The sequence below is a fragment of the Mustela lutreola genome, chromosome 18 (assembly GCF_030435805.1).
Source record: "Mustela lutreola isolate mMusLut2 chromosome 18, mMusLut2.pri, whole genome shotgun sequence".
NCBI classification, from domain to species: domain Eukaryota; kingdom Metazoa; phylum Chordata; class Mammalia; order Carnivora; family Mustelidae; genus Mustela; species Mustela lutreola.
In genome coordinates this window covers 4,028,953-4,054,393 of record NC_081307.1, presented here as the reverse complement: position 1 = coordinate 4,054,393, position 25,441 = coordinate 4,028,953, and the positions used below count along the sequence as shown (strand labels likewise).

Sequence of the window (25,441 nt, the reverse complement as noted above, 5' to 3'; positions counted from 1 at the left end):
GTCATAGCAGATAAATTTCTTTGTCATGTCTTTACTGGTGGATAGTTTTTCAGGTCTGCCTTCTTCACACAGAGGGTGGCATATACTTTCCAACTTCCCGACCTGTATGGACCCAAGGCCTTGTCTCCTCATTCCATGAGGTCATTAGAACCCATGGCTCTTGGAAACTGAGCTGGGTAAACTCCTTCATGGGAGTCTATGTATGGAAGCTGCCAGAACCTGCTTACCACTGTGGTTTCCTGGTTTCCCTTCATTTTTGACTCCTGGGAATTTCCCCTTCTTTCTTGAAAGTGCAGTCACCTACAGCATTATGTACAATAGCCAAGACATGGAAACAATCTAAGCGTCCATTGACAGATTATACACACACACACACACACACACACACACACACACACACAATTCAGCCATAAAGAAATCCTGCTATTTATAACAACATAGAAAGAGCTTGAAGGGTTTATACTAAGTGAAATAAGTCAGAGAGAGAAAAACAATTACTATATGATCCTACAGTATATATGGAACCTAAAAACAATACAAAACACCAAACTCATAGACAAACAGATCAGATTTGTGGTGACCGGAGGCAGGGGGTTGGAGGGTAGAATTGGATGAAGGTAATCAAAAGGAACAAACCTCCGGTTATAAGATAAATGGGAACTTGGAAGGATATAAGCATAACATGGTGACTTAGCTAGAATAGCTCTGTGATATACAGGAGAGTCGTTAAAAGGACAAATCTAATAATCCTCATCACAAAGGAAAAAAATCGTTTTTCTCTTCTTATAACTACACGAGGAAATGGATGTTATCATGGAACTCAATTCACAATAAATATAAATCAAGCCATTATGTGGTACCCTTAAACTTATCCAGTACTGTATGCCAATGACATCTTCATAAAACTGAAATTAAAAAAAAATCACCAAATCATTTTTTAAAGTACAGTCACATATTTAAAAGAAAAACTTAAAAAAATATTGTAGTCAATATTTTTAATCATTTTTATTTCACGTTGTTTTTGTGGGCTGTATATTCCACCATAGGGCTGGAAAAGGAAGTTCCCTTCCATATTCAAAATCAGTTTTCTCTTAGGAAAAAAGCCTTTGGTAGTATAGAAAATATTACCATAACCAGAAAAAAAAAAAAAAGCCTAGAAGTCAATGTACCTAGCTAGATGAATGTTGTTTACATCTTGGATTGAGCCATAAACCCAGACACAGTGAAAGGGGAATGCCTAAATTAGGCTGCACTCTTGTTAGGCCATTTATATTGTATAATTTCATTTTAAAAGATTATATGTCTTTGCTGCCCTAACATGAATTCCTTCCTGGCATTAGAGTAATTATATGAGTCAAATGGAAAACTGATTAAGAAATATATAAGATCATAGAGGAAAAACGAGGTTGCCAAGTGAGAGAATGAGGGGTCTTGGGTGGCTCAGAAATCCCTGGGGTGTTTAATGTCACTATTACGTGTGCAATGGCACCTCAATGCCGGATGCCAGATGCGAACCAGGTCAGACCCTCTCTTAAAGATCTGACCCACAGCCAAACGTAATCATCTCCTAGAAGAATGATTTGCAATGGCAGTTCTTCCAGTTGCTGACGTGTGATGGTCCCAATACAACTAAAATCCTGTGGTTGTCTGAGCATAGATCGTTACCTTGGCCAACACACGTCTCAACTTCCACAGGACACATTGCCTTAAACTGCTAGGTCCCCAAACCCGACACACTGACTTTGCCCAACAGAAACTGCTGCGGTTGGAGGACCAGCAGTAGGGTTCTTTAGAACAGCTCTAAATTATCTGATGGAAAACTTTATCTTGGCTGGGGAGAGCATGGGCTTAGGTACTATGGCAGGGCTTTGGGGAAATGTTTTCAACACGTGTGGTTCACTGGCCCTGCTCTCTTCCATCCTGAGTGCTCAACCAGTGCGTGTGTGGGCGCGTGTGTGTCTGTGTACACACACATGCATGTGTGTTCGCCATTTCCTACCACTTTTCTTCTGTCCGCATTGGCAATCATCTTGGGAGGCAGTGGGAAGTAATAGTTCTGCTTTGATGTCATACGGTCTGAGGAAAAATCCCAGCGCTGACTCTTACCACCTCTGCGAACTTAGAAAATTATTTAACCTCTCTGAGCTCAGCTCCCTCAAAAGAAAGATGTGGATAATAATAGTGTATATTTCATATGAGGGCTGAGTAAGATAAAGCAAAGCCTTTAACACATTTCTTGGCACATGTCAAGCACTTGAGAAATGTAAGTTCCTAATTTTATGGGTGGTGATGTGAGTGTGGGTAGAACAGCTGTGGAAAAAATGAGCAAGAGAAAATGCCCTGGGCTTTGGCTTCGTCTGACCTAGCACTGTGTGTTTTTCTTCTTCCTCTTAATTAATTTCTTGTGCCTAGCACAGGACATGGAGCTGTCCTGTATCCTGTCTATATCCTGGTCCTGCCATTCATTTACTGTTAAGTGACCTTAGAAAAAGCATTGCTTAGAATGGGTCATGAAGCAACACATTTCTTGGCTTGACCTTCCAACGTTTATTCTGCATTCGAGCCAGGTTGGCCGTGGGTCCACGGAAGCCATCTTCCGGACAGTAGCAGTATAAGCTGCTCACAGCCAGCACCTCCCAACTGGAAGGGTCCACAGTTGCCCTGGCAGAGAAAGAGGGTGCTCAGGAAGCCCGCCCCCTCTCCTACGTGTCCAGCCAATGCTTCTTCTAGCCAGAACACGTCCCTTAGCTTTCCTTATTGCTGAGCACTGGATGGAAATGTGGAACTGTCATCATTGATGAGCATCACTGTTTCTGCCATAGCTAGTCTTTTAGCCTCTCTGTGCCTCAACTTCCTTATCTACAAAATGGTGCTAATTCGTCCCAGGGCCATTCTTGAGGATTCACAGTACACGGAGAGGATTGATAGCGCCTCTGTCAGGGTCCTGGCAGGACACACATGGCACACTCACTAGAAACAATGGCTCCTCGAAGAGTCTGTGGTGGGACCAGGTGCAGATTGAGGACGGAGTGCGGGGATCTACTACGGGATGGTGTCTGAGGTTCGATTCCTTAGCAGCAGGTCAACCCCCACTTTAAGGCAGAGGGTGAGGGAGGCTGGCAGGGCAGCCCACCTGAACACAGAGCGGGGCCCATCTGAGAGGGGGCTGGGGAGTGCAAATAGAGAATAACCAGCACAGCACATAATAAACAGTGATTAAATCTAACCGGCTTGTAGAGTGTTGGTAACTTACGTCACCTGCCATTGGTCTGGCTTCATTCTCTGGTCTTCCTCTCCCTTTCACTGAGGCATCTAGTAGGAAGGGTTGACTGCAGACCCCAGGTTGTTCCAGAAGAACATGTATCTGTGACACCTATAGTCACCCCACACGTGTGTCCCTTGGATGGCGCTTGGGTCCGGCATTTCTCTCGGCATGGATGGAACTAGTCTATGTCCACTTCAACACTGTTGGATCCCTGAAACTCACCTGAGAAAAATGAGGAATGATTAGGAATTGTGGAATTCAATCTCTGTGGTTCAGAGCTCATCTCCTCTCTCCTGGACGCTTGTAATGGTCTCCTAACCCACCTCCCTGTCAGACTCAATGTAAGGGCATTACTCACACCTCAAAAAACATTCAACATCCCCTCACCCACAAAGAAGTAAGTCCAGACCCCTCAGCCTGTTATCTGAAGCTGCTGATCTTCTGTGCCTACTGCCCCCCACAGCCTCCACCTAAGAGACCACTATGGTCACTATTTCCTACATTTTCCCTCTTGGCTCAGACAGAAGGCCCCTCCCACACTGGAGGGCACTTGCTGAGGCACTATTCTCCCTCTCGGGGCCACGACAATACCCACCTGGGTCAAAGGTTTACCGTCCTTAGAGCAAAAAGCCCTTTGCTGCCCTCCATGTTCTTGTACAATGGTTGTCTCCCTGATGCTTGTAATTTATGAGTGTGTTGGTCCCCTTTACTAGATGACAAGCATCACCAAATCATCTTCACTCTGTATCTTTTTCATGATACCTGCGTTTGGCTTGCGAGTAGACCCTCAAAAATTATTGGTGGAATAGGGGTGCCTGGGTGCCTCAGTCTGCCTTCAGCTCAGGTAATCATCCCAGGGTCCTGGGATCAAGCCCCACATTGGGTTTCCTGCTCAGCGGGAAGCCTGCTTTTTCCTCTCCCACTCCCCCTGCTTGTGTTCCCTCTCTTGCTGCGTCTTTCTCTGTCAAATAAATAAATAAAATCTTAAAAAGTATTGGTGGTGGGGCGCCTGGGTGGCTCAGTGGGTTAAGCCGCTGCCTTCGGCTCAGGTCATGATCTCAGGGTCCTGGGATCGAGTCCCGCATCGGGCTCTCTGCTCAGCGGGGAGCCTGCTTCTCTCTCTCTCTCTCTCTCTCTCTCTCTCTCTGCCAGCCTCTCTACCTACCTGTGATCTCTCTCTGTCAAATGAATAAATAAAATCTTAAAAAAAAAAAAAAGTATTGGTGGAATGGGAGTAAATCCATTTTGAATCTTTTTCGAAATAACTCCTATAGAGCTGGGGAAAGAGAAGGCTCCACCAGTAGCCCTCAACTTAGTAAATCTCTTGCTTAAATTAAAAAAAAAATCCCAAACCTCAAACTTTTATAACTAGAGGGGTACGGAGCCATCCGAGATATCTTGGGGGTGCCGGGGAGGGTTGCTGAGGCGGGTGGGTCTTTCCACTGCCCCCAGGAGAACTGTTGAAAGAATTGGAAGGGGGCTGTGCTGCTTTGGCCCCAAGAGTCAGAGTCCTGGGAGGGGGGTGACAGAGCGTGGTTCTCTGGGTGGCTCGCGACCTCCCATGTCAAAATCAGCATGGGCATGGAGACAGAAGGTCTGGCTCTCCCTAAGGTGCCTGTCAGGATGGACTCAGAGACTCTCCGCAGGATGTTTGCATACACAGGACTCCCAGCAGGAGAGTGTAGCTTCTAGCCAACAATTTATTTGTAAAAATATCTTCATCTTTATAACTGAATAGCCAGGGGGGCTTTGCTTCCCTCAAATACAGTCTTGGAAACGTGGGTGGGTCCTTGACCCAGAAGATTCCAAGCCTCAGCCCCCTACTGCCAGGCTCGCTCTCTCCCCAGCTCTGGGGGAAGTTGCGGGTCATTTCCTGCTCCCTGCCCCCCCCCCCCCCCCCCCCGCTGCGGGCCAGAACACTGGGCGAGCCCTGTTCCCCGCCTCTCCCTCCTCTAGGCACTGGCTCAGAAGTAATATCCTGTGTTTGTGTAGCATGTTCCAGCCACTACTTCCAAAGCCCTTCGCAAACATCAGCCCATCATTACTGGGCTTCTCCCTTTTCTCACCATGTCAGGGCAAGGAGACTGTGGAAAGGGCACAGTGTTTTGTGGATTGGGAAAATAGCATTTGGAATGTAAAATAGGAGATTAAGGGATGGGAAAGGTCAGAAAGCCTACACCCCTGGTTTCAGAAAAAAATTCACTCTGGTTCGAAATCAAAATTTCTCCTAGTTTTAGATTCCAACCACCTGGCTGAACCCTTTCTTGGGTTCCTGGGGAGAGCTCAGTAGGGTTCCACTGTGTTTGGACACAGTCTGGGGGGACTGTTGCACCATGTTTTGCTAGTCTGTTGATATCACCAAAGGCATGACTGGATTTTGTGTAGAACAGACTCCGTGCATTTCTGAAGCCATTAGAATTATTCTGACTCAACTGGTAGGAGTTAAGCACCTACTACTTTCTTTTCTTTTTTTTATTTGAGAGAGCGAAATAGTGAGAGAGAACATGAGAGGGGAGAGGGTCAGAGGAAGAGGCAGACTCCCCGCTGAGCAGGGAGCCTGATGCGGGACTCGATCCCAGGACTCTCGGATCATGACCTGAGCCAAAGGCAGGCGCTCAACTAACTGAGCCACCCAGGCACCCCCTATTACTTTCGTATTCTTTAACTCACTGACCTTCCCAATAAACTCTCCATTTTACAGATGAAAAACTGAGGTCTGGAGAGGAGTCCGATCCCTGAATCCACCACGCTCTTCCCCACTGGGCCAGAGGTCTACGTTCTTTGGAATCTCATGGGACAGGTGGAAAGCTTTGAAAACCATAAGGGTTCCCATCTGCCTTTCCTCCTCATTGGCTTGTTTCTGGGACCAGGGACACTCAAGTGGACTCCTCCAGCTTCTGGCCGCTCTGTCTTCTACCTCGGCCCTGCTGCTTACAGTGTCTTCAAAGCTCAAGTCCAGGCTTTCGCTCTCTCCCTTCAGCCTCTACTCCCCCCGGGCTCATCCTATCTTAGAACTTAGAAATTCACCTGACTCTTATCCCAAACTCCATCTGTCCTACCCAGGACAGTCATATAAATCCTAGTAAGGCCAAACTCAGATTACCACACAGTCTGACTCCAAGCAGGTGCCTCGCACCCTCCCACAACCTACCAAAACAAGGAAGCTCTTCCCCACCAGCATCCCATGAGCTAACCTCCATTTACCTAAAGCTGAATCCCCACTATTCTTCGTATGTAGCCGGCGCTCACATTCCAGCCTGGCTTCTTACTAAGATGAGAGACGCTCCAGACCTTGCTAGTCCATGAGATGATATCCACTCGCTCATTTCCCTCTCCCTGGAATGCCCTTCCCAGCCCCCATACCCACAAGCCAAATCCTGGTCTTTCTTCAAAGCCTGTTTCAAATGCCGCTTCCTTCAAGCAGCCTCCCATGGTGCCCAATCCCACGTGTCTCCCCAAACACACAGTATTCTCTTCGGCAACTCACCTTACGCTGTCTAGTAGCACAGTCTTATCCAAATGCCACATGCATTGTAAATTCCTGAAAACAAGTCTGTGTCTCCTTTCTTTTTGATTCTTAAACAGTATATAATGTGTACTTGACACATAATGTTACGCAGATGTTAAACAAATGTTTGTTGATTATCACATGGATGAATGTTTGCACTACTGGGCACTCAAAAAATACCTATTGGAACTGATTTGCTAGTGATCCCCGCTCTACTTCTCCAGCTGTGACGTCTCCATCTAAGCTCCAGACTTATATTCCAGGTGCCAGCAAGAATGTACATGGTGGGGCGCCTGCATGGCTCCGTCAGTTAAGCCTCTGCCTTCGGCTCAGGTCATGATCTCAGGGTCCTAGGATCGAGCCCTGCATCTGGCTTCCTGTTTTGCAAGGAAAATCTTAAAAAAAAAAAAAAAGAAAAGAAAAGAAAAGAAAAAAAAAAAGAAAGAATGTATATGGTAATGCCTTACCCTTACCTGGAGCACAGCATGTCAAAAACTGAACTAACTATTTCCATCCCCTCCCTCACCTCTGGGCCCCAGTTTCAAATGCTTTTGTCTTTTTGCCTCACACATCCTTCCAGCTTGTACTTTTATGAGAATTACTTCATATGGGGCTTAGCGAGCATCGAAACTTGATCTGGTAGCCAAGTTCCCAGCACCTAACATCCATGGATTAATCAGTATCACAAAATTATAGGATGTCAGAGTTCAAAGTAACCTTAGTCCGACCCCTTCATTACAGATGAAGAAACCAAAACCCCAAAGGGCTTTGCAAGCACGAGAGGCAGGACTATCACAAGACTCTCATCTTCTCACTTCTGGCCGAGGTCTCTGTGCTCCTTAGATCCGCCACGACCTTCTTGAGCTTTTGTTTCTCCAGGTGTTTCAGGTGATCGTTTTTCAAGTGACTGCGTGTTCCAGCAGCTCACTTTCTCTGACTCCCACAGAGTGAGATTTGACAGTTACAGGCCTTTAGAATCTGTGGCAGAGGGCTTGGACAAAGCTGTTGCCTCTCCCAGCAGAGGCTGCTGTCTGTAAAGCTCATTAACTTTGCCCCAGCGTCTGATGAGCCTGTTTCTCTAGAAACATGCTAGTGGTTAGCTGGTAGGAACTTTCCATTACGAACCCAGGGGCAAATTCAGATTCTCTTCATTTTATCCCCATATATGAAACTAAAGATAACCCAGGATGCTTTGGGTTTTGAATAGTCAATCAATTCAAAAAGAGCTCTTTCAAGCATGGTTCGAAATGACCAGAAGTCCATGGAACGCAGTTTGCACCAGACAATGTACACGTGGGCTGAATCATCCAAACTCACAGGCAGCCTCAGAGAGACACGGATTAGAAATTACTCATGTACAGCTGGTCTGCTGAGCTAGCCGGGGCCAGAGAGCCCTTCCAGCTGGTCCCTCTCCCCCAGGCACGGAGCCGGGAGAGAAATACCGTTTGGGAGCACCAGCTCTGCCCTTTACACAGGCAATCTCATTGGATTTCAGTCCCTCAGTAACCCCATGTGCAAGTGTCCAAGTCAGAGAACTGACCCATCAAAAGGTAAAGTCATTTCTCAGTTGACACAACCTGAAGCAGAGCCAGCCTTTTCAAGCCCAGCTCTGTCCTGCCTCCAAAGATTAAGCTTTTTCTAGCTCACTGGTCGCTCCCTACCCCCCTCCCTCCCTTCTTCCTTTTCTCTTTCTTCTCTAGAAGCCATATGCTTGGGACACCTGGGTGGCTCAGTCGGTTGGGCGTCTACCTTCGGCTTGGGTAAAGATCTCAGGGTCTCTGGGATCAAGTCCAGCCTTGGGCTCCCTGCTCAGCAGAGTCTGTTTCTCTCTCTCCCTCTGCATGCTACTCCCCCTGCTTATTCTTTCTCTCTCTCTCTCTCAAATAAATAAATAAATCTTTTTTTTTTAATTTTTAATGAAAGAGACATTTCATTTTTTAAATGAAATGAAGGAGATCAGGGGTCACCTGTGCAGGGGCCAGAATGCTTATTGCAAAGTGGCTGAGGGAACCATGGTCCATTTGGGGGATATTGGAAATGTTTCTGTATGTCGATTGTGGTGGTATGTACCTATTTGTCAAAACTCACTGAGCTTCACATTTAAAATGGGTACACTTTATCGTGTATAAATTACACCCCAATAACACTGCTTTGTCTTTAGTTCACCTTTTTAAAAGCAGAATTGCTTTAATTGAGGAAGAGATAACTCAGTCCCCCCAACCCTCCACCCTCTTAGTGACCCTGCGGTCCCCAAAGGGACCCTGGGAGTGCCCTGTGGAAATCTACATCTTAAGGAAACTTTTTGGCCTCACTAAGCTGCTTCACACAGCCATAAATATTGCTAGGCAGTCCAGGCTTATAAACAGTGTAAGATCCGCTCATTTTCAAGAAAACCACCTCAGCATTCTTGCTAAGGGCTGGCTACGTAGTTCCAACGAAATTAGTGACGAGTCTTATCATTGACAAGAAAAGTCTTCCAGGCCAGCTGTATTCTCTGAACTGTAAAAAGAATGCTAATGCAGAATTCGGAGTTAGTAAATGAAACTGAGGAATGTCATAAGCACAAATAAGTGTCTATACCTGTGTGGGGGGTTGTGTGTGTGTTTTGGATATGAATTTGTTTCACACCACTTAGGCACAGAAAATGTTGTGCTTGATTTTCCTGAATCAAATTATATCCGGCTGCCAGTCTCCACTGACCAGAATGATAGGATACACGGTGTCCGTGTTTATTGCCTCGAGGCCATGGGGGTGTCCTAGGGCATGTATCAGTCCAGATGATTTAAGGAAGTAGGTCTGGCCTTGAGTCCACTCAGCCATACATCCAGTGCTCCATTTCCAGCTGTCCAGTTCAAAGGTCAGCGACTTCGATGCCCAGCTGGGGCGGGGGGACTTTGAATTGGCCCCTATGTTCAAACTCCCCTCACCTAGTATGGACACGCTTAGTATTCTGCCTTCCCCAGGCCATCTTGAAATCGGGCCCCCCATGGAGTGCTGGGTGCAGGAGGGCTTGGTCACTGCTACCTCCCGGGGCCTCAACCCTGCTCCCTCCTCTCAGAGTGGAGACTCTCTCCCTTTCCCAATTCTCACCCTCCCAACTCCCTTCCTCCAGCCGGGCTGCGCATCTCCTTGGGGACCCGGACACTTCCTCCTCCAGAGGAGCAAGTGTAAGAGGCTTTTGTTTTGTTTTGTTTTTTGGCTTTTCCTTGGTGAATCCACACAGGAAAAGAGAGCTGAGACAGGAATTCATTTCTTTATTAAAAACTCAACTAATTGTGTATGAGAAATTGTATTCATATTTATATGTAAGATATGTTAAAAAAACAAAAACAAAATTCAACTGAGTACATTTGAAGATCTAATTGGTTTTTTCAAACAATTCAGGAATCAGGCAGCATCCTATCTAGCAAGCAGTTGGAGGAGATGGACAAAATAGAAGGTTTTTATAAGAAGGAGGGTGGGGAGAGGAGGTAAAAAGCAAAAAAGAAAAGAAGAAGAAGAAGAAGAAGAAAGAAAGGTTTTAGGCAAGCTCACTTTCTCTTAAAGGGAGAAAGCCAGGGGTCCCATCATGCACATCACCGTGTCTTCTCTTGGGGGGCATGGAGAGGGCCCATGAGACAGATGACCTCACTGATGCCGAGAATTCCTGATTGCATTCCGGAGGAGTTTCAAAGTGCAGTTCAGCTGGGTAGTAAGCGTGGGTTTGGTGAATCAGCCTAAGTGATGCTGGAAGAGGACTTCCACGGCGTCCACTCCAACCTCAGTCTCTACTTTGTAACTGGCTAAGCTTTTTTTCAGCTTATCTCTTAACTCAGGCACAGCATCCCATGATGGGGACCGAAACTACCCCTCAAGCAATAACAGTTGCCCAGACAACAGCAAGACAACATGTTGATTAAAGCCAAGACAAGGATCAGCGGACCTGACCTCTACTGGCCACCCGCACGTACCCACGGATATTTGCCCCACATTCTCCTTATATAAGCCTCGAAGGATTTTCAGCCCTTTGGAGACAAGTCTTTGAGATATTAGTCTACTGCCCCTCCAGGGCCAGCCTCCCGGAAAGAAATTCCTTTCTGGTTGCATCACCACTCGTCTCTCTGCCTTTGTATTTTGTCAGAGGTGAGTGTCTGAACCTTCTGTTTGGGAACCCCCCCCCCCCCAGGCGCCCTGCACCCTTGGGCCCAGACTACAATGCCATTTTGGGCTTGTGGTTTTCTTTTTAGCAGATCCATGAAGTAAAAAATCATGTTGGTCTCATTCACATTTTTTTTTTATTCATTTGACAGAGATCACAAGTAGGCAGAGAGGCAGGCAGAGAGAGAGGGGGAAGCAGGCTCCCCGCCGAGCAGAGAGCCCGATGCGGAGGTCAATCCTAGGACCCTGGGATCATGACCTGAGCCAAAGGCAGAGGCTTAACCCACTGAACCACCCAGGCGCCCCGTCTCATTCACAGTTGGATCCCCTGCACACAGCTGAGACGGTAAAGGCGATCAATAAATATTGTATATTCACGAATGAATGAGTGAATGGTGTTAACAACAACAACAGCAGCAACAACTGTGCGCCAAGGTAGAGTCACTTGACCCCAGGACAGCAAACCAAGACTTAATCGCACTTCCAACCGCTCCAGGAATGGAATTTTAAACCAATCAACTTGGAATTTTCTGGTCAGTACCAATGAGATAATCTGTCACATGGGTTCTCTCCCTCCCCAGAAAGGAAAATGAGGTCACCTAAGACCCGCCCCCCCACTTCCCCCTAAGGGAAGACGACTGCCTGAAACAATCTTTCTTTTATTTTGCTCTTAACTCTTTGCCCCACCCTCTTTCCTATAAAAACCCATGTTGTACACCTCATGAGCTCCTCTCGACTTGCTAGATGAGATGCTGCCTGATTCATGAATCACTTGAGGAAGCCAGTTAGATCTTCAAATGTACTCGGTTGAATTTTGTTTTTTTAACAGTAGGAAATGGCCTGAAGTACACACCACAGGAGGACTGTTTATGTTTGGGAAGTGGAATTCTGTGGAGCCCTATCATTCCTATTTATACTTACTGTATTGTTTCCTCTGCCTGAAATTGTATTTAGTGACTGCCATATTTACATAGTTTGTATTAGAAAACTCTTCAGTGTAAGTAATAAGCACATGAAAAAGTTTTCTTACAATTTTGTTATAAGAGGGAAGCTGTTTGGTGGCCATGGTTCGCATTTGGTAGGGTTATACTATTGGGTGAGAAAATGTTGATAATTACATTAGGCCAGACTGAGAAAGGTCAATGTTTGAAGATCACTGGACGTGTGACTGACAGCTGAGTGAGTGACTGGTTTCTGAGAACATGACTTAATCTTCCTAAATTTAATGAGAAAATTTCTTAAACATTTCGTCAGGAATAGATGGTATTCCCAGGAGATGTGAATTAGATCAATATGAACTACATCTCTTCCAGACAGGTTGAGAACAACTGTTCTTTTACATTTGTGAGGTTTTTGTCACCCTGTGGGAGTTCAGAGGAGAAAAAAAAAAAAAAAAAAAAAGTGAACTAAAATCCACACAAATCCAAAGAGCCTTCCTGGAAGCCAAGGTGCTTAGAATGGCATTGTCATGAAAGCATTTTCTTTCCTCTTAACTCAGTAGACTACAGTTAGGGAAGACCTTTGTTTTCTCTGAAATTATCAGAGAAAAATGCTGCTGGAGAACCAGGAAGAGACACCCCTAATCAAACCTAGATGGGCGCTGCGTGGTAGTTCTCACCCCCCACCCCCACCCCAGTACTCACAGGAATTACCTGAGGAACTTTCTCAAAGAATCAGGACTCTAACTCAGACCAATGAAATCAGAATCTCTACCTGGGGGACGCCTGGGTGGCTCAGTCAGTTAGGCGCCTGCCTTAGGCTCAGGTCATGATCCTAGGGACCTGGGATCAAGTCCCACATTGGGCTCCTTGCTCAGCAGGAACCTGCTTCTCCCTCTGCCTGCTACTCTCACTGTTTGTACTCTCTCTCTCTGACAAACAAATAAATAAAATCTTTTTTTAGAAAAAGTTAAAAAAAAAATCTCTGTGTGGGTCCAGCAATCTGTATCTTTTTTCAACAGTGGTTCTAGAACACTAGCATGCATCGAAATCATTGACCTTGGGGGTTTCTGGTTCGTGGGTCCACGACTGAAAATCAACATGTCTAATAATGTTCACAGGTGAGGTTGGTTAGAAGATTCCTACACTCACACCAAGTCAAGAACTGGTAGAGAGCATTGTTCTCTAATTGGGCTTCTACATTGCAATCGTCAGGCACCTGTTAAAACTATAGACCCTGAGTTTAAGAGTCACTTATGGTTTATCTCCCTCCTCCGTCCCATCTTGTTTCATTTTTTCTCTCCCTACCCTCATGATCTCCTGCCCTGCCTCTTGAATTCCTCATATCAGAGGGATGATAATTATCTTTCTCTGACTGACTTACTTCGCTTAGCATAATATCCTCTAGTTCCATCCACATTGTTGCAAATGACAGGATTTGTTGTTTTTGATGGCTGCATAGTATTCTATTGTGTATATATACTACATCTTCTTTATCCATTCATCTGTTGATGGACATCTAGGTTCTTTCCATAGTTTGGCTATTGTGGACATTGCTGCTATAAACATTCGGGTACACGTGCCCCTTCGGATCACTATATTTGCATCTTTAGGGTAAATTCCTAGAAGGTTGCTAGAGGGGTGGTAGGGGGAGGGAGAGGGTGGTTGGGTTATGGACACTGGGGAGGGTATGTGCTATGGTGAGTGCGGTGAATTGTGTAAGACTGATGAATCACACCTGCACCCCTGCAGCAAATAATACATTATATGTTAATACAAAATAAATTAATTAATTTAATTAAATTTTTAAAAAGGGGGAAAGGATTTGGGGCTTCTGGGTGGCTCACTCGTTAAGTGTCTGCCTTCGGCTCAGGTCACGATCCCAGGGTGCTGGGATTGAGCCCGTGTTGGGCTCTCTGCTCAGTAGGAAGCCTGCTTCTCCCTCCCCCACTCCCCTGGTTTGCATTCCCTCTCTTGCTGTGTCTCTCTCTGTCACATAAATAAAATCTTTTAAAAAAAAAACAAAAATTACAGACCCTGACATAACTAAATTGAGAATGGGCCCGACTGGACATTATGTAGTCATACCAGGAGCAATCTGGACTGGTCAAAGAACAAAACAGAAAGGCTTATCCCATTGTTGTTCATGACCGCACACAGCAGGTGGGATGTTTATCGAGAGCCAAGCAGGCTGGGGGAGGAGAGCACAGTCGGAGCACAGGATTAGCAGGGCAGCCTGGGGCGGGGGGGGGGGGGGGGGGGGGGGGGGGGAGGGGGGTGTTTGTGGGCCCCAAGCTGCATGGCCAGCCCAAAGGGAAAGGTGAAGCTTTGGCAAACTCACTGAGCGAGAGGAGGTTCTTGGTTGATGTTCCCCACCATTTTCAGAGCAGTGGTTAAGGCAGAAGAAGCAGGCCAGGGCTAGAGGAAACCAGTGAGGACTGTCAGGTTCAAAACTGAACCGAGTGCCAAACGAATTATTAATACAAATAATTATATTCAAATTGTTCATTTTTAGATAACAATAGGCTCACAGGAAGTTGTAAACAGCGGTGTTCCCCCGAGGGTGACCTAGAGAGCTCTAGTACGATATCAAGTGCAAGACAGTGAAAACCATTATTGCCAACTGGACTGCAGGTGGCCATTTTTTTAACCTCTACACATGTGTGTGTGTGTTGATGCGTACAGCCGAATGCAATTTAAGATGGATAATATTTCATTGCAATAACTCTAAAGCTCAAAATCAGTGAAAAAATCCAGGATGAGCAGCGTATCGAAATTTTAAATAAAGACAGGCTCAGTGAAAGCTCTGTCACCACAATGGAGCCTGGGACAGAAGGAAAAATGAGTAACATTTTGTTCCTCGTGGATTTTTTTCCATTAAATTTGCCTTTTCCTTTAAAGATTATCTATTCTGGCTGCCGAGTTTTTTGCTTCGATTTTGTGCCTGAGGTGGGTTCCTGGCTCTCCTCAGAGCGAGCGCCATGACCGTGCTCCCCGCAGGGCCCGAGGAAGGCAGGCGGGGAGGCGAACCCTCTCTTCCTGCTGCTCTTTACCGCCATCTGCCCTGTTTTGGGGGCCAAGCAGGGGAGCGCTGGCACTTGGATTCTGTCCGAATTATGTGCTGCAAGGCACAGGGCTTGCTTCTTGAGGCCAGAAGGATCTCAGCAGTCAGTGGCTCGGCCCTTGCCTCTTCCCTCTCAGCCCCCTCCCAGGGGAGCACAGCTCTGCACCCAGCCAGGCCCGCGCTGGCCAGTCAGGCCCCAGGAAGGACCTCTTCTCCTCCTTGATGGTAAGTGAAATCAGAGGCCACACACCCTCCCCTAAAAGCAGGCTCCCTATCTACTTCAGCGTGGGGGTGGGAGTGCGAGGGGGAATCTTCCCTGGGAGGGCAGGCTGAATTATTGGATTAACACGTTAGGCTGAGCAGTCTCTGTTGCTGAGAACCTGTAGTGACCAGAGAGCCGTCAGCAGAGAGGTCACGGGTCTGCCCAATTCCCCATCCAAGGCCCAGGACAATCACCAAAGAACACACTGGAAAGGACAACGGGAGGGCCGACTGGGGGCTCAGCCGGTGAAGCGTCTGCCTCGGCTCAGGTCAGGATCCCAGGGTCCTGGGACTGAGTCCTTCATCAGGCTCCCTGCTCAGCGAGGAGCCTACTTCTCCCTTTCCCCCTGCCTCTCCCCCTGCTTGCGCTCTTACACTCTAGGGCTCTGTCTCTGGCAAATAAATGAATAAAATCTTTAAAATAAATAATCAAGTAATTAGTTAAATAAAAGGACAATTGGAGAGAAAACCAAGTTTGTTTTGAGCATATCCCATGGGTCATCAGTAAACCAAAGGTTTTAATGTAATGGTGTTAAAAGCTAAATACTAAAAAATAAGTACATTAAAAGTAGTTCTCATTTTTTGCCATTTCCTGAGTGTTTGCTGTAGGCAAAGCACACTCCTGTAACTACAAATACTAATATCATGTAGTCTTTGACCCTCGGGTCTGGCAACTTAAGGAAAACCAACACGAACAGAAATAAGTCTCACACCAGGTTGCCCAGGACAGCCGCCCATCAGGGGCCACACCTCCTGCCAAAGAGAGTGTTGGCCCCAAGTCCACGCTCTGACCGGAGTGGAAGATGGCCAGGGAACGAGCTCATGTTTCTTTCAGCTGTTTATTGGGACACAATTTATTTTTAAATCCAAACGACACAGATTGTGGGAAGGAACCAGAAGGGGGAGAATTGAAACTGATGGAGTCCCTGTCTTCCTATGAGAGGGAGGCTAAGTCTCTTCACCAACATTCATCTAGTAGAAGCAAGACAGAGGATGGCAGAGCCTTCGTTCTCCAGTCACCTTGTCCTGATCCCCACCTCGGCACTTTCTCCAGAACCCGTCCCCTTCTGAAGGACCTCTGTCCTACGCTGATGCCACGGGACTGGCACGAGAGGGAATGAACTGGACCCCCCAGAATTCTGAGGGAAATAAAGAAGAATCTAAATGCAATTGTGGAAGTTCCTATCTGCGAACTCCAGATGGTCCGATCTGGGAATGCCTGACTGGAGATTTAGTGACAGCACATCAGTTGTATTGAACCGCGTAAGAAAAGAAGAAAGAGCAGGAGGGAGCCTGAGCCCGAAGTCCTCAAAAAAAGTTGCAGGGGAAGCCCCAGCTCTGTGCAGGGAGAAGGTTCCCTAATTGGCCAACAGGAGGATGGCCAACAGTGAGATGGCTTAGGCAGGTAAAGCCACATAACGAAGCTGACTAGCTGGTTTTCCTGAACAGAAACCACAGGCCATTTACCCCAACCGGATTCGCCCTGCCCTGTGTATGCGTTTCCTGTGGCTGCCCTAAAAAATGCCCTAAAAAAATGACCACATGGTTGGGGGTGGTGGTGGTGAACAATGTATTCCTTCACAGTCCTAGAGGCTAGAAGTCGGAAATCCAGGGGAAGCGGGGCTCAGCTTCCACGGAGGGGAGGCTCCTTCCTCTGTCTTCGTTTCCGGTGGATTCAGGTCTTCCTTGGCTCAGAGGTGTGTCCCTTCAACCTGCCTCTGTTTCTCTTTCGTCTCTCTGTGTGACGTTCCCTCTTCTTATCGAGACACAGACTTCGGGTGTGGGGTCCACCCTAATCCAGTATGACCTCATTTTAACTAAGTGCATCTGCGAACATTCCATTTGGCAGCAAGGTCACGTCCCGAGGTTCTGGGTGGGCAGGAACTTACTGACCCTGCTTCCACATTCACGAGGGAAGTTCTGATTTCGTTTTCCAGGGCTGACCACACTGGTCTATTGCCGGGCAGTTATGTTTCGTGACACAACAATGAATTACCATTCTGGCTTTCTCCTCTAGATGCCTTTTACTAAAACCTCTGCAGGCAAGTACCCCAGAACAGACTCTGCAGAAACTCCCACCACTACATATCTTATTCCCCCGGTGGCATTAACAAGACCGTCTTGAACACAAGCATGCCATGTAGTTTAACTTGCCGCTGTGTATCCCAGCACCTAGCATGGTGCCTGGTACACAGTCGTTGTTCAATGATTTTGTGGAATAAATATTATAATAGTTAACATTTTTTCTGAGCAGTGTTCTCAAATGTAAAACACATGAATGTAAACACATGAATGTAAAACACTGAATGACCAGCAGCCCTTTGACCTAAGTAATCATTTCCAAATCATTCTGGAAATGGGGACACTGAAGGTCACGATGCTGGGGGATTGCCAACAGAGCTGTCTCGAGTCCAGGAGTCACTGACTAGGTTAGAGCAGGACAAGTGCCCTCAGCCTAAGCAGTATGCTCACACTAGTCAAACTGATTTCTTTTTTTTTTCCCCCACTTTTTAAAAAAAGATTTTATTTATTAATTTGACAGAGATAGAGAGAGAGAGAGCACAAGCAGGGGGAGAGGCGGAGGGAGAGGAAGAACCAGGCTCCCTGCAAAGCAGGAGAAGCCCAATATGGGACTTGATCCCAGGACTCCGGCATCGTTACCTGAGCCGAAGGCAGTGGCTTAACCAACTGAGCCACCCAGGCACCCCTCAAAACTGATTTCTAAAACAGAAACCAGAGCCCTTGACCTTGGGGAACCCATAGAGAGATAGAGTCTGGGAGGCCCCTGGAGACCAAACTCTGTTTAAATTCCCTAAAACTACTACACACCACTTTCTGAGGCTGAGTCAGCCAGGAACGTTCTCTGAATTTCCTTCCCCTCAACGGGTCTTTGAATAGTCTCTTCAGTTCAGTTTTCATGAGGAAAAAAACCTCCTCCTCTCTGTCTCTTGATCCTTTCTACCTCCTCAATTTTGCTCCCTTTACTCCTATCTTCAGTTTTTCCCTCCCTCCAGTCCACAAACATGCTCAAGTCTTCCCACCCTGAGAGAAACTCTTTCCTTGATCCTGCTTTGCTTTGCTCCTTTTCCTGACAAGAGAGTGTCTGTAGCTGCCGTAAAGCAGGAGGCAGCCCGTCTGCTGTGGGGGATCCCCTGTGCGGCGGGCGATGGGCGAGAAGGGCACCCGGAGGATGGAGCCCAGGGACAGGACACCCAGAGGGCAGGGCTGTGCATTAAACCCCTACCTTCTGGCTCCACCCATATCTCGCTTTGACCCTGACCCCCTTTTATATTCTTCCTCCGTGGGTAGGGGGTATCCTAGAAGCTAACACTTACCACCCACCCACTCCTTTAGAGTCTGACCTCTCCCACTCCCATCCTTCATTGGTGTCACTAGTCATCTTATAAACATCAACACAGGCTTGCTGGAGCCGTTATGCTATCCTGCTTCTCCCAGTAATTCATGGTTTGGTAGAGAAGAGACACTGCATCAGCAGGAAGTTTATGTCATTGCAAGTAATAGAGTATCCAAATTAAAGTGTCTTCACTATGAAACTATTTTTTAAAAGATTTTGTTTATTTATTTATTTGTGTGTCAGAGAGAGAGAGAGAGAGAAAGCACAAGCAGCGGGGAGGGCAGAGGTAGAGGGAGAAATAGACTCCCCATCGAGCAGGGAGCCTGATGTGAGGCTCGATCCCAGGACTCTGGGATCATGACCTGAGCCGAAGGCAGATGTTTAACCTACAGAGCCACCCAGGTGACCCAAGAACATTTATTGTTCACTCAGTCCAGAGGTAGGCTGTTTAGGGCGTGCTGACCTGTTCAGCAATGTCATCAAGGACCCAGGCAGTTTCAAACAACCTCCCTATGTTGACTTTCTGTCTTCAAGATTGGTTGTTACTTGTCACAAGATGGCTGCTGTTGCTCCAAGTATCATAGTCTGGTACTGCATTCAAAAGCAGGAAGCAGCAAGGAAGGAAGCGGGCAGAAAAGGACTTTCCTTTCATCAGAATGAAAAACATCTTCATTAGCCAGAACTGAGGCATAGCCACTACTCTCAGCTTTAGTGTTTTCTCCTGGCCTCCTAAACATGAGCCTGTCTCTGATTCCTTCAGACAAACTTAAGAGGTCTTCCGTGTACCCACTGAGTCTGTTGTATACCTTGATTACAGACCTTAATGCTATCATATCTTTGTTTAAGTGACTTTCTTCCTCAACAAACCTTACCTTTCATCTGCAGGTTCCAGTATCTCATAAGTATTTATCCCATATATTTTTGAATGAATGAGTGAAGGAAGGAAGGAAAGAAAAGCTCTACCCAAGTCCCAGTTTGTTCCTTTTCTGCCCATTCTTCTTCTTCTTCTTCTTTTTTTTTTTTTTAGATTTTATTTATTCATTTTCAGAGAGGGGGGGGCAAAGGAAAGGGAGAGGGACAAGGAGGCTCCTCACTGAGCGCCAAACCTGATGCGGGGCTCAATCTCATGACCCCGAGATCACGACCTGAGCTGAAAACAAGAGTCTGAAGCTTAACCTACTGAGCCACCCAGGGGCCCCCTACCCTGCTTTTTCTACTGGTGTTATCAGCCTTAGCGTCTACCCTGGTGTGTCTCCCAGGTGGGAGTCCTGAATTTTCAACTCCTACTGGAACTGGGAATCTCAAATTCAACACACGTAATACGGAACTTGGCATTTTCTACCAAAAATAAGTATTCCAAAATGGGGATAATATTTTTGGAAATATGTCAGTTGCTTTTCTCTAGTACAATCCTGCATGTGGTTTCTGAACATTCATTTGCCTCCGGGAAGGTTAGGATTGTTGTAGCAGGAATGCAAAGAGAGGATAATAGTCAGATTTCCCTATCCAGAGTGGGCTTTCGAAAGCAATCATTTATTATGGAAAATTCTAAACATATGCAAAAGTAGACAGGAGAGTATAATGATTCTATGGCTACTCATCATCCATCTTCAACGTTACCAAACCATGATCAGTCGTGTTTAAACTCTATCTCACCTACCACCCCCCAAATCATTAAACATCAACCAGTATTCACATTTTCCTGATTATCTTTAATTGTTTTACAATTTATTTGACTCATGATCCAATTAAGATCCATACACTGCAATTGGTTCATAAATCTCCTATTTTTAAAAATCTGTTGGTTCCCTCTCATCGCATTTCCCCCCCCGCCCCGCCCCTTGTGATTTATTTGTTGAAGAAACCCGAAGCCTCTGGTTTTGCTGATCATCTCCCGAAAAGGTGATTTAATGTGCTCCTGAGTCCTTTGTGGGTGGTTAAATCTAGTGCTTGTTCATACTCAGATTGGACTTTTTGGCAAAGAGACGTATTCGCTTAGTGATATTAGCAGGTGTTGGTGATCATTGGCTAGAACAACTAATTAGTTGTTGCAAAATTATGACATCCTTTCATTCCTTCTTCATTTATTAGCTAGATTACTTCTTTAAAGGAAAACGTGCCCTCATCAACTATCTGCTCATGATGAGATACATTTATCCAGGAAAGGTTGGATAAATGAATTCTCCCCCCGACTCCTTTTAGTAGGAAATGGGATTCCAACGGTTCAATCTGGGTATGGGTTGAGCCAGCTCTTCATGGAATGATCATTGTTTCTAGGTGTTTTCAGTGGATAGAATTAAGAAATAGATTCTAAAAAAGATAAAATAATGATGAACTCATATTGATACATCCAGATTAAATTCAGGAGCTCAGTGTTTCTTACTTGATGTTGTTTTGTAACCTTACATCGATATCTCTTTTTTTTTTTTTTCCCAATGATCCCACCATAATTACTGATTTGCTTCCTTTCACAATCCACATCCAACGATCTGAAACTAATAATACCAACACCATCGCCAATGATAGGATTACTGAAAACAGGTTTGGTTTCTGTTTTTGTGTGTGTTTTTGTGTGTGTGTGTGTGGGGGGGGTGAGTACTCTTTGTCTTCAGGATCTATCCGACTCCGGATATATAATCAGATTACTCTAAATTAAAGTCCCTTAAAAGGGGGTGCCTGGATGGCTCAGTGGGTTAAGCCTCTGCCTTCAGCTCAGGTCATGATCTTAGGTCAGCTCAGGTCATGATCTTAGGGTCCTGGGATCGAGCCCCACATCGGGCTCTCTGCTCAGCAGGGAGCCTGCTTCCCCCCCTCTCTCTGCCTGCCTTTCTGCCTTCTTGTGATCTCTGTCTGTCAAATAAATAAATAAAATCTTTTTAAAAGAAAATAAAAAATAAATAAAGTCCCTTAAAATATCTCACTTCTGTGCATTAGGCTACCAGCTCAATATACAGTTATACAGTTTGGTCTGTTTGTGTAGTTGCTTTCAATTCTTAGGGATTTTTTTCCTTTGTAAATTTAACTTTTTATAATCGTACAAAATACTAACCTGGTTTCAGGGCTGCCTGGCTGGCTCAGTTGTTAGAGCAGGCGACTCTTGATATCAGGGTTGTGTATTCAAACCCCACATTGGGCGCAGAGATTACTAAGAAAAATAAATAAGCTTAAAAAAATATTTATTTACCTGGTTTTAAAATCAAATCTACCAGACAGGTTACAGTCAGAGAAGTCTAGCTTTCTATACTATTTTCTCAAACCTATGCTCTTTTTTTCCCTATCTGTAATCTCTTTCCTCCTTCTTTATGGTTTATCGTTCCATTTTTTAAAATACAAGTTTATATACAATATGTGTATATACAATAATATTCTTTTCCTTTATGAAATAGATGGTATATTAACATTTCTTCACTTGTACTCTCCACTTATTGATATAATCTGGAAATAAGTATGCAGTACTAGTATATGGGAATACTTACTATTCCTTTTCCTTTCTGTTAAATTACAGGGTGCTGCAAGAAGAGCTCGCCTTGTACATGCATCTTTTCTTATTTTGCTACACTATCTTTGGAATAGATACCTACGCGGGAAATCCAGGCCAGTGAAGAGATGCTTATGTAATTATGCTAGATATTGCCAAATTTCCCTCCATAGGAATTATGCCATTTTGCATTCCCATCAGCAATGTATAGGAATGCCCATCTTCCCGCAGCATGGCCAACAGATTATGTTGTCAAACATTTTGGCTTTTGTCAACCTGCTAAGTGAGAGGGACGGTCCCTCCATGAGTTTTTTTTGTTTTGTTTTGTTTTTTGTTTTTTGTTTTTTTTCCCTCCATGAGTTTTAATTTGCATTTTTCTTATTGTAGGCCAGGTTGAGAATACAGTTAAGGGCTGTTTGGATTTCGTTTTTTGTGACTTGTCTATTGATTTTTCTAGTCTAGTCCTTGTTTCTATAGATTTGTGGTCTTGTTCTTCTTTAATTTAGAAACTGTTTATATATTAGGAAAAATAACCTTTTGTCTATAATTTTTCCCTGCAGGCTGTTATACTTTGCTTATGGGATTTCTTGCCAAGTAAGCTTTTTTTTTTTCCTTATGTAGTCAGACTTATTAATCTCTTCTCTCATTGCTTCTGGATTTAAAACCTTAGGGAAGTTTGCTCGGTGCATCCATTACACACTTCTTCTAGCAGTTGTGGTACTCAATTTTTCACACTGAAGTCTCTGACCCATTTGGAATTTATGTGTATCATGTGGAGAATGAATCTACATTTATCTTTTTCCACAAGGCTATCCTAGTATCTTAAAACCACTTATTAAAATGCCTGGTTTTCCCCCACTGATTTGAGATGCCTCCTTTATTATACACTAAGTTTCCATATGCAATTGGATCTTTCTCTAAATTTTCTAGTCTGTTCGCCAGCCTTTGTGTCTACTTATTTGCCAATAACACACCAGTTTATTTCTGGAGATTTTATAGCATTTTCTTGTTTTACCCTTTCCTATTTTTCTTTTTCAGGGGCTTCCTGGCTGTCCTTGCCTTTTTGTTCTTTTAAATAAACAAACCTCTATAATTTATATGATTATATGCCTTATAATCAACTTTACCTCCATGAGATCATCATGAGCCCTGGCAGTCCCACCAATTCCATCACCCCGTACCTAGATGCTTCTTGGAGAAAAGCCAGCTTTTCTGGGGGTGGAGGGTAGAAACTGAGCATTTGTTCAAGAGATTGAATCATCGAAAAGAGAGGGAGATGCCACTCTCCAGCCAGCTTAAAGCTTGAGTGAACTTTCCTGTTACCCTGAAGGTGAGGTCTCAGGTGAAAATTCAGATTGCTGATGTAGAAATGATCATATGTTTTTTTACATATCAGCGCCAGGTGTGAGCAAATGTGCCATACTGCTCTTCTTTCTCTTGATTTTCTGATATCTCTTAGCATAACCATTCTCATCCATGGGAAAGCTCTGGATGATCTTTGAGCATCTCTTTCACACTCCTCATCGGATCAACCACGAGGGCCTGTCATTTCCACCTTCCCAGTGTCTCTGTGCATTCCCAGAGAGCAGATCAGCTGGACCTTGAGGCTCTCAGCTGGGTTGTCGCACTGGCACCCAGCTGCCATTTTCAAAGAAACATTCTTTCCAGGGTTGAGTCTAAGAACACAAACATGCATGTATTCTAACTAATTAATTTTAGCCAATTAACTTCGAGGAACAAAGCAGCACAGCAACCCCCCATCATGGCCTCATCTGTTTCACTGTACGACAGCAATGTTGCTATGGACCCTGGTATGATTTTGAAACCAAACATTGTGCCTTCTCCAGACTGGGGCCAGTCACAATTAAAAATCCATTTTCTGTGCACTGCAGACAGATCTCCCTTCAATACCTGTACACATATTAAAGAACTAGTGTGCTTTATCTAGGAACACTTTTAAAATCAACAAATACCATCAGATTCTTTTCGTGGTTGTGTAGCAAGAGTCATAAAGCTCCCTTAGCCAGCAAAAGACAGGGACAAGAATGGCTATAGCAGCTTTATTTTTTTAAGGGTTTTATTATTTGTTAGAGAGAAAAAACGTGCGCAAGTGGAGGGAGCAAGAGAGGAAGAAGCAGGCTCAGTGGGGAGCCTGACACGGGACTTGATTCTAGGACCCTGGGATCGTGATCTGAGCTGAAAGCAGGCGTCTAACCAACTGAGCCACCCAGGCGCCTCTCACAGGAGCTTTAGCCATAAGACCTCTGAAGGGCAAACAACCCAAATGTCCATTAGCAAGAGAACACACAAATAAATTGGAGTATTTTCCTTTGCTGGAATGCTACGCGTCAATAAGAGACCGGACTACAGTTAAATGCATTGAGATGGAGACCTTACAGGTGTTAAGCAAGGGGGCAGACAATGAAAAAGGAGTACATCTTACCTAGTTCCATTTATATGAAGTTCAAGACAAGTAAAACCAACCTGTGAAGACCAAAATGAGAATGCTGGCTCTGAGAGGGAGTATAGTCTGGGAAGTGGCCCTGGGAAGCAGAAACTTTGAGGGTAGAGGGCAGGTGGAGAGGCCGGTATCTCCAGGGGGGTGGTGGTTAGCTAGTGTTCCCCTATGCAAAAACTCACCAAGTAAATTATATTTAACACCTGTATACTTTGCTTGGTGTAAATTACACTTCAATTAAAAAAAAAAAAAACTTAGAAAACCACCTACCCCCAAATACCCAAAGATAGCAAACTCCCCTAAAATCCCTTGGTCTCCAATTACCTGGGACAGGAAAATCCATGTTCTTACACACCACTAGGAGTCCCAGATCCAAGTGTATTCTATATAATGGCACTTCCTGAGCATTAAAAAAAAAAAAAAAAAAAAAAAGTACATCTTACATTCTAGTTAAAATGGAATTTCTCAGCCTTTATTCCCCATTTACCCCAGTCACCATGTGTGCGAGGGAAACCTGGCTTGGTTTATGAATCAGGAGCATGATAAGATGAGGTTGGAAGTCCTGTACAGGACAAGAGAAGTTCCCACAACAGGCACATAGCTTTACAGGCGATTGTAAATTCCTTAAGGGTGGAGATCATCCATTGTCTTGTCCTTTGAGCCATTAGTACTGTGTCTTTCCTTTTTTATTTTTTTTTTTTTTTGAGATTTTATTCATTTATTTGACAGAAGGTGAGCAAGCACAAGCAGAGGGAGTGGCAGGCAGAGAGAGGGAGAAGCAGACTCCCCAGAGAGCAACGAGCCTGATCCGGGGCTCAATCCCAGGACTCTGGGATCATGACCTGAGCCAAAGGCAGAGGCTTAACTGATTGAACCACCCAGGTGCCCCACTTGCTATGCCTTTCTGGAACAGAATAGAAAATCAGAATGAATTAATAAATGGATGGATGGACAGACGGATGGATGGATGGATGGAT

General features: G+C 45.1%; 1 long non-coding RNA gene across 1 annotated transcript; it reads left to right on the top strand.

Annotated features, from left to right (window-relative positions):
* The first annotated feature begins 14,819 nt into the window (after nucleotides 1-14,819).
* LOC131820600 (uncharacterized) lies at nucleotides 14,820-23,133 on the top strand. Its single transcript, XR_009349711.1, has 4 exons — nucleotides 14,820-15,137; nucleotides 22,034-22,142; nucleotides 22,567-22,600; nucleotides 23,045-23,133. It is a non-coding gene; the product is annotated as an uncharacterized LOC131820600 (long non-coding RNA).
* The last annotated feature ends 2,308 nt before the right edge of the window (nucleotides 23,134-25,441 follow it).